A 16,091-nucleotide genomic window follows, 5' to 3' on the forward strand; every position below is an offset into this window, starting at 1 on the left:
AGACACAGCGTTTGTGAGTTCGAACCTTACGTTCATCTTTGGCTAAGAGTGAGAAATTGGTGTTAGATACATTAGGTCAGATGTGGCAACAATAATCCATGCACGGTTGAGTCTTTCAGACATACCAGTCTGTGGATATTTTTGAAAATAAATAAATAAATAAATAAAGATATTCGTTTTTTTTAGGAATGCGGACAACGGCATGAATATTTTCTTGGCTGATTATTTTAGCGCATAGATTTGTGAATGAAATTATCTGTCGGATTTTAAATTAGAACCAATCGTTATCATGGAACACTTATTACTAATTACTATTTCGTATCTTTATGTATCAAGCCAAAATTATACTTATACCTCTATCGATTGTACCATTGTATTTCTAGTAGGTCCTGGGAAAGCATTGCAGACGACCTCTCAAGATTAAAAGGAACGCTACACCAACATCTGAAAGCAGGGGAGGAAAAGTTGATAAACCTTGCTAAAGAGAAACGTGCAGGCAGAAACCAGAACATCGTTGCCCAAAGTCCAGGGCGAAACATATTTGCGATCTTTGCGACTGAGTCTCCCGTTCCCGCAATTTCCTTTTCAGCCACAGCAGTTCTGCTCCAGTCAAGCAGACAACGGGGCCAACTAGGCTAAGGGCGCTTCATACATAGTCGACTCTGACCGACAGAGACCTATAGCTAGTAGTTCTATTGCTAATAGAGGGTTGATATACGTCTGTGTAAAGTCAAAACTATACTCGCCCCTCTATAATTTAATGCTCAATTTAGTTTATGATATTATGTAAGACTAATGTATTAACTGCCAATGCTCAATGCTTAATGCAGCATAGTATCTGTTCTGTTGGCATGCTATGAGTATTGCCTCCTTCATTAGAAAGGTAAGGTAGTATCTGTTTTGCTGTAACAAGACTACCTTCTCAGACCTTACTTCATCCGTCGGGTGCCTAGCTATGAAAACAAGAAATTATGGTAATTGCCTGTTCATATTTAACACTGACACATACACCATATGTACTCGTGAAAATCAGTGATTGGAAGGAGGTAGCGTATTATTCCAAGTAAAATAATGACATAAGAACATATTTTCTTATATATTGTATTGCATGTTATGCTTGTTTTGAGTAATTAATAGAAGTGGACAGAGTAACTGTGGTGGGTAGTATCTAATTTTTAACGTAAGTGGTTAATTAAGTATTAGGACGTGATCGAAAAAAAAACCCCGAATTTTTATTACAATTATCAACAGATCAATACTGTTGAATGAATTCGATTCTTACGAAGTTATCAATATTTGTTAAACAATTTATAAGTTATCGATGTTCGTCTAATAATTACTAAGTTATCACTTTGTCCAACAATTACTACGTCATCATTATTTGTCTAATAATTACTACGTCATAATTATTTGTTTAACAATTACTACGTCATCATTATTTGCCTAACAATTACTACGTCATCATTATTTGTCTAAAAATTACTACGTCATCATTATTTGTCTAACAATTTCTACGTCAATTATTTGTCTAAAAATTACTACGTCATCATTATTTGTCTAACAATTATTACGTCATCATTATTTGTCTAACAATTATTACGTCATCATTATTTGTCTAACAATTATTACGTCATCATTATTTGTCTAACAATTACTGCGTCATCATTATTTGTCTAACAATTACTATGTAATCACTAGGGCTATGACAACAGCATATTCTTATCATTAGTTTGACTCTCGAGTATATATCCGGCACAGTTAGACACAGTTAATCAACCAAGAACAACATCCGTCTATATAAAAGCATATAAGATATCAACGGATACACACTTGAGAGTCAAAACAATGAAAGGAATATGCTGTTGTCATAGCTCTAGTTATCACTATTTGTCTAATAATTACTACGTCATCGTTATTTGTTTAATTATTAAAACGTTGTTGGTATTTGTTAAAAAATTACTAAGTTATAGGTTGATGCAATTTTGATTAAGACGGTTACAAACAATTTATTTGACTTAATATAAAATACTGTCGACAAACAAAACCCACAACATATTAAACCAAACTATACATGCGGATTACTTTGAAAATCTAAGCAAATATTTTTTCAAGCCTTAATATAAAATGAATTTCTTTATTCAGTTGAGTGACTAACCACAAAGTTATCTGTGTCACGCTCAGGATTAAATTTGTTTACAGAAAGCTTAAACTTATTTACCTGTGGTTTTACATTTAGAACGAGCGTGTTTTTTTTTTTCACTCTCTTTCACTTTCCTCATTTCTTTTTTTTATTTTGAGACTATTCTTTTCTTTTGTTAAATAAATTTTCTTTCTTTGAAAACGTTTAGATTATAGTCATTCCATCCTTCGTTCTTTCTTGTCTTTATTTTCTACCTTTTATTTTCGATATAAAATCAATCTCTTCTGATATACAGGCTGTTCGAAAAGATTTAACGTGTGCAGAGTCACTATCGGCGCTCATATTGAACATTTGTCAAAATTATGAAATCGGTCATAGAATTTACAAATCTTTGCCTTTTTTTTCTTAAAAATGTTAACTTTTGATGCTCAACATAAAGTGTGTGCGGTTTCATTATATACACGGAGTAGTTTTCGAGATGTTGGCATTTAAATGACGTCTAATTTTTTGGAACCCCCTCAATATGAGCGCCATCTGTGACTCTGCACATGTCAATTTTTTTGGAACAATCGAAATAAATTTTTCTTGTAATTTGAAGCAGCCTTTTCTTTTTTTAAAATTTCTTTTCTATTCTCTGTTCTTGCTCGACGATATTTTTGTCTTTCTCGACGTGTGCCACTGTTCAGTCTTGGAAGACAATCGATACCCCCTCTAAAGATAACTGCCCGTAAATTGTGAGGCAAAGGTTGCGTAATCTACAACCACACGTCTCCTGAACCGGAAGTACCTAAATCTAGTGACGAGGCCCAGGACGACTAGAAAGCACATATGACACCTGGAACGATAAAATGAAGACAAAATATTACAATTAGAACGACAATCGCCATTTTCTATATGGACATCAAGACATGCTGTAGCCACTTCGCCACCGTTACAGGCCTTGGTCGAACTTTCTCCTGCGTCAGTGGAATGAGTCTGTTGAAGATAACAACAAGGAGGCCCTTCCAGCATCGGCAGAAGATCTCCCGCCAGCTGTGAAGCTCCTCCGTGCAAAGAGTGTATAACATTCAATGGAGGGAACGTTACCAAAACACGGGATAACCTGTATATTGGACAAGAATGAAAAAAAGCAACATTAGTAAAAATTATTATCCATAAGGATGCTGGTATAAACAGAGATGAGAATGAGAAGATCATGAAATACCAAGGACTCATGTGCAACGCTAAGAGAAATTGGAATCTTATCAAGATTTCCACTTATTAATTTTATTTTTATTGCGGACTATTATACATGACGCTGTGTACATGGCGCTCGGTGCCTCTGTGGCGCCAAAGTACATAACATCGCACACATCCTCACGGACTGTCCCCTGAGCGAATCATGCTTTGATGCGGATATGAAGGATGCGTTGGACACTGCCATACGATGAGTTTCGAGATGGAATGAAATGCTTTAATATAAAATAACATTATCATCAATAAAAACTAAGATTATGGCGATGATTCAGTATAGAATAACATTGAAATTAACAAACGCTATGATAATGATGATGGTGATGACGACGATGCTGATGCTATACTATAAAATAACATTACCATCAATAAACGTGAATGTGGATGAGACGCATCTTAAGCAAATCCGTTCTTGCAAATCTTTATTGCGCTTCAAATCAGAACAATCTCGAAAATGCCAAATCTTCAAAATTACGAACATGCTTGGCAATAGAACAATCAATTACACGTCGTAATGAAACAATTCTTCAGATGTTTGGATCTTAAAGTGTCAAACACATTTCAATTATTTTTAATCACTTTTTTAATTATCAGGAATCGATTCTGATCAGACTTTCTTTGAGTAAAATAATGCTATTTTCCAAGGATTACAGTTTCATGGAGGGAACTTACCCGAGCTAATGAGCATCATGGCAGACTATGGAAGCTGCTACAATGAGTTTACATCAAATTGGATTTATTATAGTAATTTACACATCTCTCTCCCCTCCTCCTCCTCTCTCTCTCTCTCTGTCTCTCTCTCTGTCTCTCTCTCTCTCTATATATATATATATATATAAATATATATATGCATGTGTATATGTATATATGTGTGTAAATGTATGTGTATGTAAGTACATACGGATGTTATGTGTTTATATTTATTCTTTTCTGAGAGGTACACTCCTTAACTAACTAACCAATCATTAAGCATTTGGAAACAAGTGTTAGGCGTAAGGATGTATAATGTAGATTATATTTAGTTTGATATAGCTTCATGCAAAAGAGACAAAAGATAATCAGAACTTTCATTTTTATTTACATGATTAGTAAAATTGCGATTTCAGTTGATCGTGGTTTATATTTAGAATGTTAGCAAGAAAGAAACAAAAACGTATATTTATAAAAAATAATAAAACGAGGTATTTTTTACGGACTGTTTTTACGGGTACCTTTTATGGTTGTAATGATTTCGTATCTGATTATTATTGCAATCAGCCATTCAAATCAGCCAGTTGTACTCCAATTGTTTAATCACTTGGTAATTCGGCCAATAATGTATCAGATTTAAATCGAAGTTTCATCACTAAACTGGCAGTCAATCATGATTATGCAATTCCTACAGTTCCAAGAAAATGCCACTATTAAACCTATCTTGTTGATATTGGACAAGAATGAAAAAAAACAACATTAGTAAAAATTATTATCCATAAGGATGCTGGTATAAACAGAGATGAGAATGAGAAGATCATGAAATACCAAGGACTCATGTGCAACGCTAAGAGAAATTGGAATCTTATCAAGATTTCCACTTATTAATTTTATTTTTATTGCGGACTATTATCCTTATAGTTGTTTTATTGCGGACTATTATCCGCATAGTTGTTTCACGACGTTTCAGCCAACTAATACTCATCTCAATAATGAATTCCAATTAAATAAATATATACCATTCGGTACGAACTCGACCTTAAAAAGCAAAAAAAAAAAAAGAAAAAAAAAGAAAAAAAAAAGATCAGATAATAAAGAAACATGAATTTATAAGACCAAAATATTCAACCTTGATTACTCTTCAAGGCCCGTGGGGCAGTTGATAGAGACGTTGAATCTCTACGGTTCCAGGTGAGAATTGTCTGAAGATAGCGGTTTCAATTCTGCCCAAAGCCGGTCAGAGGCTTACTTTGCCAAAACGTGGGGAAACGACAACAACTACGGAACGCAGAGATTCAGAGTTCCTATCCGTCGCGGTTACCACCTGACGAAGGCCAGAGGAATAGTTGGGCGAAACGTCGTGAAACAACTAAGAAAAGATGAGGATAATAGTCAGCAATAAATAAAAATTAATAAACAATGCTCATCTCAATACTGAATTCCAATTAAATAAGATTTCCACTATTCCAATAATTAAAAGAGCAACCGAACCGATGAAAAAAAACTTACATCCCAAATTAAGCAGCAAAGAAAGTACAAGAGATATACAAAACATTGCACTTAAATGGGCGGTTAGAATCTTAAAAACATCTCTCGGTTGAAATGTATGATATAGCGGTAGGATGTCTCCCTATAACTTAACGACTTTCCTGCAACCTCTTTCTCACAGAAAAAAAATGTTGCGAGTCTGTCTCTGCTTTATTGTTATTTCCATGGCAAGTGCTCGTCTGAGCTCCAATCTGTGGTCCCCCTCATTAAACTTTCACGAGAAAAACTCGTCTAGCTGAAAACAATATCAATAATTTCCCCCCACTCTTTATCTGTACCTAAACATAAACGTAGATTCCATGAACAAAGTTTCTTTCTTAGAACTGCACGCCTGTGGAACTGTCTTCCGTTTGCCTGCTTTCCAGCTGACTACAATCTGATTGTCTTTAAGTCCAACGTAAGCAAGTTCTTGATGAGCCGTTCCACCTAAGTTAACAAATTTACCGAATTTCCATTACTAACGATTACTATATTGTCCAATTGACTACTGTTCACTCTTTAACCATTATCCTCGAGTGGCCTCTGGGCATTGATATGTGGTGAAGCCAATGTAAAAAAAAATAAAAGGATAAAAAAATGGGAAAAACGGACATAATAGAATTTAACACATACTCTAGTGGAGAGAAAATCTAAGAAGATATTTCAGTAGCGATGGGAGATACACGCTGCGTTTTTGTGACCCTAGATCCAGTTTGTGTCTAGTAATCTTTGATGCCAGTTATTTCCAGCACTCGAAATCCTGAAATTCACCCGAGTGGGTGAATTACCATTTGGTCGGGAACCACTGAGATATAGCTTTAAAGCAACTATGAATATTTAACATGAGTTTACCTTAACCCTTTTTACAGTAGGTTCATAGTAGACCCGAATCTGAGAAACCTTATATGTCTTATACATTTAAATGTAATTCTAAAAATCCAGATTTGTATCGAAACGTATAAGAACACATGATACGCTTATGAGGATCGTTTCTACGATGCAACTGCAGTTAAATATTTAGACAAGCCTTTTTCTTAATTATTTATATTCTTTTTATGCGAGTGTGTATTTCATACGTGGCGGTATATTTATAGGGAGTATCTTCATAATAAAACGGTAATTTGCCTTCTTCCCCCCCTCCCCCGCTTCTTTCTTTTTAACTCCCACCAGTGTCATTGTTGTCATGTGTTTAGCGTTTGAACCAGTGCGTTGGTATGCTGGCTCCCAGCATGACTTCACGCCACCGTCTCAGTTCACGCGCGCCTCTGCTTGACATGCAATGCAGCGTACACAGTGCAAATATCTCCTGTGTTATCTAACCGATCGGCCTGGCCACCTGTTCCGTATGTGTCTCTGTCTCTGTGATCATCACCTCGACAACAGATAAGCAACCCAGAAGCAAGGCAGGTTCACGATGTGAGGAATTTTATATTTTTAGTTGTTCATATTTAATACGTTGGAGGCAAATAGATAAAGTAGAATATCTAAAAATAACAAAACAAAACAAAAAAAAATACATTAAAGCAACACTAGTTGAAGTATTTGGTAATGACGGATGAGAGAATGGTACGATCTATATAGATATTAATACCGCCTACCTACGAGTCTACTGTACGTGCATTTATCTAATAGTTACGGAAAACCGTAATGATGTCTGGGTTTGCATGTTTCCTCATTTGTCCTGAACAAAACCTTTGTTTAATAATACCATTAATCTTTCTGGAAAGTGATATCGCCAACTGCCACTGGCGTATATTGTCATGTTTTTGTGTAAGCAAATGGAGCTTTCAGCATTCGATAATGTTAATCATTGTGATTTCGCTTACACGCAATAGCAGTCAGATGATTGGTAAATGGTTAGAAGGGGCGACGTGGACGTGTTTGTCTAATCGTATTGAAGAGCTGTGATACGGTGAAACAGCTGTTAATGGATATATATATATATATGTATATATATTGCATAAATTGTATAATATACACACACAGACATATATATATATATATATATATATATATATATATATATATATATTGTATAACTTTCCTTATTTATACAAGCATTATTGGCTACAAATGTACATAGGTAGCCGATAATGATTGCACGAATAAAAATATACAATAATACATCTCTACTTATTACTGAGTACTATTTTATAAACACTGTAGTTTCATAAGGTTAACGTCTAGGAAACCATAGCAATACGACCATACATACATACATACATACATACATACATACATACATACATACATACATACATATATGTGTGTGTATGTATGTGTGTGTGTGTAAGCTGTCTAATTAATGCCCTCTTTACATATAATAAACCGATCTATCATTCCCCCTCTAGATTTTGTAATTATAGGCAGATAACCGAACACGTCCTACACACGTCTTTTCACTCAGCCAAATCGAACAGCATGTTTAAGGAAAATATCCTGCATTCTCTCCATTCTCTCTTAATACAAGAAAACATTACATTAATTCCGACATTTCCACCTCTGTCGGATTTTATCCCCGTAAGAAATTGTAAGGCTAATTTTAGCATACATTTCTTGTTACTGGATGTTTATATACACACAAGTGATGCTTACTTTAGCTAGCTGTCCAATTAGATGCTTTGTTATTCCCACGGGTCAATGTTTTCATTAACCAACGACAAGGCTTTCCTCGAAATGTTTCAGATGGCTTTTAGTTTCTTTTTGTTCTGTTTTTGTGAGCGTGTCGCATTATTAAGTGACCTTATTTTACCACATTCTTGCTAAAACTAGTTTTCTATTTCTTATTTTGTGGTTCGTTTAGTTTTTATATTTATTTACTTTATTTTATTCTTTTTATTTTAAAATACTTTTTCTTTGTATATACAGTTGTTTTTAATCCATTTCTGTAGTTTAATCATTTTTGGGGCTTATTAAAGTTTAGAATTTAAAATTTCTCTTTCAGGCATACTCTACAGTGGTCATCTATATTTTTACATGTACAATTTTCCACTGGATTATTTGCGAGCGTCCGATTTAATTGAGCCTCCGTGCTTGTATCGTTTTTATTAAACGTATTTTGTTAGTGAACATTTTTCTTTTCAGTTCAAGGAGCTTCTTTTCGGCGAGCTGGAGTCGCCACATAAAAACAGATCTTTCATTGATCCTTGACCTAGTGTTGGATGAACAGTGATAAAAGACATGAAAATCTGAGATATGCGAACGCACATACACGCATATAACCGCACGTCTCGAATGTCAGTATAGTTATGTAAGAGAATCCGTTCATAAGTAAAAGCGTATCAGTACGGAAAAATCAATCCGAGGTATCAAGTTCGTATTTCATATTAATCTGTTCTTAATTACTTTGCGCAAATCTTCGTGGGGAAAAAAAAGACGATTCTGGGATCTAGTTTTCTATTGCGCCAATAGCCGCCGCCGTCGTCCCGAAAAAAATCATCATCATCATCATCATCATCATCATCATCATCATCATCATCATCATCATCATCACAATTCTGGGATCTAGTTTTCTATTGCGCCAATCGCCTTCTTCTTCTTCTTCTTCATCATCATCATCGTCATCATCATCATCATCATCATCATCATCATCATCATCATCATCATCGTTCTCGTCGTCGTCGTCTACACAATCAACTCTACTACCACCGTCGTTATCATCATTAATAATCCTCTTCCTCCTCCTCCTCCTCCTCCTCCTCATCATCATCATCATCATCAAAACCACAACCACAACCGTATTTGACGTATAAGAACTGAACACTATACTACAAGGAAGTACGTGCCAACGGTCCGGGTTTGAATTATAATTATTAAAAAATAACATCTCCCTTTTTTTTCGACATTATCAACAAACTAGTTTTTTTGAATATTTAAAACTATTTTACAAAAACTTTTCATATTACAAAGTTGATAGCTAGATGAGTAAAGAAGACTGGTCGGCATTTTCTTAGAAATATTCCTTACTGGCTGCCATTATACTTTGTATAGTTTACTTCAGTTAGTTCTTAGATGCCAGCGGATCCCCTTGTTAGTGCTAATACTTGATTCCGTTATTAGTTACATTCATATCCGAGGGCTCATTTAAGGATTGACATTGTTCTCCTTATGATCTGTTATTTGTAGTTCGATACGAAATTGTCTTCAAGAAATTATGGTCAGGTAATTCCTTTTTAGATTAAAATTTTTCACGTGATTAGTTGCCCCTACCACTACCGTTATAATGTTCATATTTGTGATCTTGTTTCAACCTCCAAATTAAAGCCACATTCATTCGAAACAGATCTTATAATTATCGAAAGTAAGCTTCCGATTTTACTATATATGATCTAAATTTATATGAAACACAAAAATGCCAATTATACGTTTTAAAACATGCTAATTATACGTTTCAAAAAAGCCAATTATACGTTTCAAAAATGCCAATTATACGTTTCAAAACTGCCAATTATACGTTTCAAAAAATGCCAATTGTGCGTTTCAAAAAATGTCAATTGTACGTTTTAAAAAATGCCAATTATACGTTTCAAAAAAGCCAATTATACGTTTTAAAAAATGCCACTTATACGTTTTAAAAAATGCCAATTATACGTTTCAAAACTGCCAATTATACGTTTCAAAAATGCCAATTATACGTTTTAAAAAATGCCAATTATATGTTTTAAAAAATGCCAATTATACGTTTCAAAAAAGCCAACTATACGTTTAAAAAAAGCCAATTATACGTTTCAAAAAAGCCAATTAGACGTTCGAAAAAATGCCAATTAACATATAATATTCATGTTTCAGTTTTACAATACGTTATATGACTCTGAGTACTGACCATCGGCGATAAAAAAACATACACTTTATATGTATGACTCTATTTACCCCTTCCATGAGTGTGTGTATGCATTAAAAAATATGGCACGGGTTCAGGAATATAGCCGTTGATTTTATTGCTGTTGTTTAATTTTGTTTTCATGAAATCAGTTGCCTTTACAAAAACCGCCATAATGTTTATATTATGTGATTGCACATTCATATACAGGTCATAGTCATTTTGGATATAATTTTTTAAAAATTATTTTACTTTGGTTCGTTTTAAGAGATCAAGGGGGCTCCGTCTTAAATCTAACGCTTAATTTAATTATGATTTGAATTTATATCTGGGGACTCTTTTAAGAATAGACTCTGTTCCCTTTATGGCTGCTATCTGTATTTCGGTACAGCTTGGTCTTCCAGGGATTGTTTCGAATTATTTATTTTTGTGACTAGGCCAGTTATTCCTATCACAACTGGTACAATGTTGATTTCTTTAAGGGACCATGCCGCTTTTAAACTATTCTTTAGGTCCTGATATTTTTTTTATATTTTCCCGTTCAGCCCGATTAATGCCATAGTCATTTTGGACAGTGACAATGCTATTTAGCATAGTTCTTTCTGTGGGGTTTGTGATGCACAAACAAAAGGCATGAAAAGCGAGTTAGCAAAGGCACAAGCTAAATGACTACGCTTACGGATTTCGAAAGAACATGTTTTGTGAAAATTCCCTAATCAGTTAAACTAAACAATGGCTTATTGTCACCGGAGCGAAATGAGCTGCTGTGATAAGGACCAGATTTATAGGAGGAAATTTGGCTATTGAAGATCGACAACTAGATAATTGTTCACATTATATATTCCGCGTGTTTGTACAGTTGGATAAATAGGGACCAGGAAAGGAATTCCCAAAAGCAAGCGGTATAAAGAAAAGAAAAAAGTATATTAAAGTAGAAAATATTCTGTCATCTAGGAAACTTTGCAGTGGAGGGGTGGAATTTAGCAGCTAGTCGCGTGAGTTAGGAGTGTCACCTTTTAGTGTTTGCTTTAATACGTGTCAATATAGTTTGTATACAACTTTAGAGCCAGTTAGACTGATAGAATACGTGAAAAACGATTAAAAGAAGAAGCAGTTTGAATATTTACGCATACCTATCGTGTGCTAATCTGTTCCCGGAAAGTCAGGAATTGTTCTCTATTTTTGTTTAACTTTAGCTTTGGCGGAAGTCTGCCCTCTCGGAAGTGCAGTTAATGTTCTTATATACCTTTAGGATATTCTATATTCAGAGAAAGCGTTAGACAAAAAAAAAAAAGCCTCAATATTTATATTTCAGATTTTGTACGAGGCTGTTCGTTTTGAATTAGGATTCCTTTCTCATTTTTCAGTTAACCTTTATCTAAAATTGGCGAATGCTTATTGACGCGTTAGCGTTTCAGAAGTTTCCGGAAGTAGTTATCTGTTTTTACAGAGGCAGACGACCAAAATGAATCAAGTTAAAACGGTTCAGATTTCTCGGGCTTTCATATTTGTATACGATGAATGAAAGGAGAGAGAGAGAGAGAGAGAGAGAGAGAGAGAGAGAGAGAGAGAGAGAGAGAGAGTTTACCAGGAATTGACTCATACATTCATGTGTTTTTATTCATGTGCCTTTGGTTGCCAGATTTAAAAAAATGTATATATTCAACTTATCTATTCTCAGTTTTCGAATAATGTTGATATGAAAAGAGTTGTGTTTGAAGACTATATCAATGCGGTTCGTGGGAAACACCGTGGACACGATTTAGTATATAAAAGAATAATGACAATATTAGAAGGAATTTGCAATAGTTTTCAATTATATTACGTTTATTTACCAACATAATATGTCGTACAAGATGGTAGGTGTTGATGTCCCTAATTTTCGAGAGTAGTATCTCTTCTTCACGGGGAAAATAAACGGAAACGTATACAACTGTTCAGCGAGGCTTTCCTTTGTTTCATTTTATTTATTTATTTATTTTCGAAATATATACTACTCTCGAAAATTAGGGACATCAACACAAGACATATATACGCTCATATACTAACGCTAGACGAATATGACGCAACTCCAAGGGGGCGAATTAACCGTCCATTGTGATTGGCCAGTAAACTATTGATGGAGTTCAAAATAGAAAATAAGACACGATAGGTCTGTCAAGAACAATATCAATTTAAACATTTATTTCAGTTTTATTAATAGCCTCAAAAAAAAAAGAAGTTTATTTTTCAATATTCATTGTCAGTTTATTGTGTAAATAAAGTACTTTTCACTCAACGTAACATTCTTCCCGTCAATTAAGTAACGAATAAAAATATCCAATGTATGGAGCATATAAAATGTTTGTATCTCATTGGTTAGTCTTTTAAGAATATATTAGGTTGGTGAAAAAATAATGTCGTTTTTTATATTTATATATAGTTGAACGTCAAAATACAATTTTATTTTTGTACCAACCTAATAAAACCAGCGAACGCATTGATTAGACTCGGAACCAAGAAATGACATCAAAATGAATAACTGCATATATCGAGGTTATTTAGTATCTATTATCTTATACGACACATTATGTTGGTAAATAAATGTAATAAAATCAGAAATTATTAAACATTCATACTAATATTGTCATCATTCTTTTATATATTAACTTGTCCACAGCGTTTCCTTCAAACTGCATTGATATAGCCTTACAACACAACCACTTTCACACTACACACAATGCTTCAAGCAAACTACATCATCCTTCTCAATGTTCATATTTTGTAAATCAGATAAACTCAATCCTAAAATAAAAACGTAAAACCACAACAGATGAAACATGAAAATAAACATTCAAATTTGGTAATAGAGGAGTATATCTGTGGAACAGTTAATATGTTAGTATGAAGCTCTACCAGAGACCTGAGTATAACAATTGTCCAGAAAACATATTGCAGACCCTTAGAACCCTCTGTATTTGTTCCAATTCATGTTGTATGTGAATGTTAAGTCGTTATTCCAATTGTTCTTTCTCCACACCTTGAGTAAATTGATTTTTCGTTTTCTGTGATAAAATATATACAAATGTTCTATCGAAAAGAATTCTATTTTCTTTCTTCTTTTCTTTGTTCCAGAGGATTGAAATCTTATTGCTCTGCTTCGCGCTACCGTGCCTTTCCTACGCCTACATGCATTACAGGGACCATTCGAACTGTGCAATCCAGTGCGGCAACTACTCTCTATCGTGCTTCAAGCAGTGCTTCCGACACCTGGTCCACAACTTCGAACACTGTATCAAATACTGCAAATACTACATGAAGCAGTGTGACTACTTCTGCTTCTGCATGGACTGCAAAGGCACGCTGCGCGCGCCAAACCCGAGGAAGTTCATCATCATGAGACTGGCCAAGGCAAAGGCACGCAAGGCGGCCAGCGAATCATCCAACCTTTCCGTACATAAGAAATCACATAGAACATAAGTTCACACATAAGCACACAAACACACACTCAAGGACACAAACATAAACACGCACGCATATATATAGGTATATGTATTTATATGTGTATGTATATATATGTGTATGTATATATTCCTGTGTATCGATGAACGAGACATTTGTAGGACGGTATATGAAACATTGAGACTTGTAGTGATGTATGTTCATTGATAGTTAATGTTGTGCGAGATATGTATCATGACGCAGTTCCATGGGACAAATAGAAAAGCAAAACGAACATATGGACAAGCAACAATGGAGTCTATAAGAAAAGAACAGTTACTTTGATGTACATTAACAGCACTTCATTGTATAGTTTTTTTTTCACCCACAAAAGTAATTTAAAATAAAAAATAATGATATTACAAATATACCCAAGGAAGAAATGAAGACAAACAAAAACACATTGCTTTCAAATGAAATAAAAAGGAAGCAAAACGACATATACACTGAAAGTTAGAAGAAGAAATAAGTAAAAGAAAAGGTTGCTTTAGGATTGCCTGAGTGGTTCTCAAGCAATTTAAGAATGTAAAAAAAAAAATCATAACAAGCGAATAACAAAAGAAATACAAATATTCAAAATTAGAAAATGACTGGAAATTAAAAAAAAAAAACCGTTAAAATTATTTCTAAATTTCCACAACAATATATGAGCAATTATTTTCCACAACTAAAGTGAACGAATACAACAAAAAAGCCAAAACGCGAACAAAAGACAGTAACAAAAACTAAACCACATAAAAAATACAACCAGTAATATAAAGCAAGCAACATTCATTAAAATTCTGTCAGATTACCCAATTGATAATCAAGCAACTTTCTTTTATCAAGAAACATGAACGTTAAACAAACATTCTTTAATTAATCAGCATTAACACTATAATAAAAAAACATACATTTAAAAGAAAAAATGCTTTTAGACTACCGGAACGATCACTAAGCAATCTTTTACGACCCGAAAGCTCAACAAACAACAGCTCAAAATCGAACAAAACGAAGGAATTTTTTTTTGGATGAAAGAATCCAGCACATGGATGTACATGTTCTTATTCATTGAAGTCTGTGACCTGTAACATATTGCGTTTTATAACTTTAAAACCAAACAATAAACAAGCAAACAAACAAGCAAAAACCAATACATAAAAAAACAATACCAAAGCCAAATAAATACAAGACAATTAAAAATAAAAATGACAATACAATGTAAAAACATATTTAAGTTCACTTTGCTATTTACCAAGAAAAAATACTTTCGCCATGCATCTTACCCGCCATAAACGACAGGGTTAAATCGAACATTGAACAAAAAAAACAAACAAACAAACAAACAAAAAAACAAACAAACAAACAAAACTGACTGAAAACTACAGAACAAACATGTTTGCCGGTTGATATAATTTACACTCATGTAGACAAAAAGACGATCGTTTGACATAAGATGGACTTTCACAAAGAAACATTAGAATATATTTAAGAAAAGAACATTTGTGTTTTTTTTATAACTAAAAACAAAAGTAAACCAACAATGTTCGTTGATACGACAAGGGAACGAGCGATCGAAAATTCACATTTGGCGGTAGAAAAAACCGTAATACTTGACTGTTGCATTCGTACTCTAATTCACGACAGAGATTAGGTTCTCAACGACAGCTCAATCATCACTTTTGATTTCGCAAAGTCATTGTGTCGGCCATTAATCCATAAAACAGCAACAACACCAAAAAAAAAAAAAATGTTAAACGTGTTTACGAAATTCGAAATGATTTTAAAGCCTCTAAACTAACCGACAGTTCTGAGATCATTTTGCATTTCGCACTGTCACGAGATAGCATAGGGCCAGGCATTTAAACCTATTTTAAATACAGAAACAAAATGACTGCTTTTTTTTTTGCCAAACTGTGACCGTTCGAAATTTTAAAGTTATTTTGAAACATTTAAAACTAATCGACAGTTCAAAAATCATTTCGAATTCCGTATTATCGTAATGTAATCGCCGTGTTGAACATTGTAACTAATTATCAATAACATAAGAAAAATGGTTGACCTTTACTATGTCGTGACTATGCGGAATACAACAGGGATTTGGAAGCCTTTAAGCTGTTGATTAAAAAACGATTCCATCTAAAACTAAAGATTACGAGGCATGAGTCAAGTATTGGCGTTCATTTCAATTGTCGCTTCCGAGGAAAATACTTTTTTTTTGTT

At 34.0% G+C, this 16,091-nt stretch overlaps 1 long non-coding RNA gene across 1 annotated transcript in view; it reads left to right on the forward strand.

Moving 5' to 3' along the window:
• LOC145287863 (uncharacterized) overlaps positions 1 to 15,412 on the forward strand; it is a 76,648-nt gene extending 61,236 nt beyond the window's left edge. The window contains exon 2 of the long non-coding RNA XR_013869220.1: positions 13,524 to 15,412. This is a non-coding gene — a long non-coding RNA (uncharacterized LOC145287863). The remainder of the gene's footprint in view (positions 1 to 13,523) is intronic.
• The last annotated feature ends 679 nt before the right edge of the window (positions 15,413 to 16,091 follow it).

The sequence above is a fragment of the Euprymna scolopes genome, chromosome 11, assembly GCF_053919585.1.
Source record: "Euprymna scolopes isolate OS-2025 chromosome 11, ASM5391958v1, whole genome shotgun sequence".
Lineage (NCBI taxonomy): Eukaryota > Metazoa > Mollusca > Cephalopoda > Sepiida > Sepiolidae > Euprymna > Euprymna scolopes.